Genomic DNA, 2,213 nt, shown 5'->3' with positions numbered 1-2,213 from the left:
AATTAGCTACAAGTAATGGGAGGTCACCCCACCCCCAAATACCCCGAAATGGGCATATTAGCAGACCATGTCTATATGGAACTCAAATGAAAGGTATTTGGGAGTAGATTACGGATATGACATTAAAATTTGTGTTTAAGTCTAGGGAGTAGATTACGAATATAACATTAAAATTTGTATTTAAGTCTAGGTGGCACTTTTCTTTCCAAATATAAGTCAAATAAGTTGATTGGCCCATTATGAAAATATGGGACTCAAATGAAAGGTATTTGAGAGATTATTAATAAAGAATTTTTCATCAATTTTCAGGGCAAAATGCCGGTGGCCGCCACAGCCCAAACATTTCATATTTACTGACCATGGCAATATGGCCATGGCAACATTACTGAACATGGCAACATTAAATGGATAAAAGAAATAGTAATGTTTAGCGCAGGATGGAAACGATCCTCTGGATAAGTGGCTGAATTGGAAGATCATAAAGAATCGAGTAATTTACCAAATGAATTATATACATTACTAGCCGAACAGGGCCCGCTCCGCTGCGTCTTCTTGAACTCTGTAATATGTTTTTAGGGTTGGGACACTTCGCCTTGAATGTGTATATCGAATTCGTACCACTGTAGCCTATGTCCGCCTGTAACGCTGAACGCCTGCGTTCAAATCCTGGCGATAATATCGTACAAAATTTTAAGCGGTGGTGATCCCCTCATAATACTGCCGACATTTGCCATGCATGGTTTTGTAAAAAATTCTCCCCAAGGAGATGTCGAACTCCATTCGGACTCGGCCTTAAAAAAATTCCCTTATCATTGAGTTTAAACTTGAATCGAAAAGCTTTTAGTGGGAGAAGAAATGTGAGAAGTGTGCCCCTTCTCGGTTCCTGGGTAAATTTTTACTCCACTCCCAAATACCTTTCTTTTGAGTCCTATATTATTGTATTGGTAAATATTTCCGGTTTAGAGAGATACTTGGCGCTTTATACTCTACTTTCAAATACATTTTATATGAGCCTCATAATGGCATGATCGGTAAATAAGTTCTGTTTGAGGGTGAGATGGACCCCAGAGACTTTGTCCCGAAAATGAGTATCAATTTCCCGAAAATCAATCAATTTAAACATGAAATAACTTTTATATAATAGAGAGGTGTTTTCGGTTGGGACAGTTCCCCAAACACATGGCTCCTCAAAAATTCGTTTTTTTTTTCTCTCAAGCACCTTTCATTTGAGCTCTATGTTGTCGTGATTGGTCTATATACCCATTTGGTGGGTTTTGGACGGCCCCCGAGGCATCCGAACCCAACAATAAAAACCATGTTTTGTTTTGACTGTGGAAGTGAAAATAAATTTCGAAGGAATCACATTACCAATCTCCGAGAGTGCTTTTTAGGGGAGGGATGGCACTCAGACATTTCGACTCAAATATAGATATGAAACTCGTGCTGCACTCCCAAATCCATTTAATGTGAGCCCCATTTATCGGACAAAACTATATATGGGAACTATCTAAATCTGAACCGATTTGATCCAAATAAAGCACATTTGAAGAAGATGGTGATGTGCAAAATTTCTTTCAAGTCGAAGCAAAACTGTGGGTTTTGTTGTCTTATATACGAAAATAGGACAAACAGTTATATATATAGTTCCAATTTTCGCGGGTTATAGTGAAAGGATCAACACCATTTTGTATATTTCAAATTATGTCCCTGCCACGAACTCATACTAAAAATTGCAGGCCGAAATATCAATGTTTACTATTTTGGTCACCTCTCCCATACAAGTCCCACCACTGTGAGATATGATCTAAATTTATATCTATAATCTAAACTACTAGGTCTCATGGATGTATCTCGACTTCTAATATACTGCACATTGTTGGCATACACCACCTGTCAATACCTTTCGGTTGGATTCAGTGAATTTTTCAAAAATTTATGAGCCGCACAGGCACTAGCCCAAAATGTTTTTCTTTTAATTTTCATTTATTATTTGTAGGATTCGTACCCCATGACCCATATTGTTATTATCGAGTTATATGTCATTTCAGATGCTTATTATTCTTTTACATGTAAACGGAACAAATGTTTACCCTGCTGCTATATACCCTACATTTGAATATCATATTGCCATTATTCGGCTAGGTATAAGGTATAAGGCGGACTCTCAGCTACTTATTAAATGTTATTTTTTTAAACTTGCATCAAGTCCTTTT

This window comes from Stomoxys calcitrans, chromosome 4 (genome assembly GCF_963082655.1).
Source record: "Stomoxys calcitrans chromosome 4, idStoCalc2.1, whole genome shotgun sequence".
Classification (NCBI taxonomy): domain Eukaryota; kingdom Metazoa; phylum Arthropoda; class Insecta; order Diptera; family Muscidae; genus Stomoxys; species Stomoxys calcitrans.
This window is presented reverse-complemented; position numbering follows the sequence as displayed.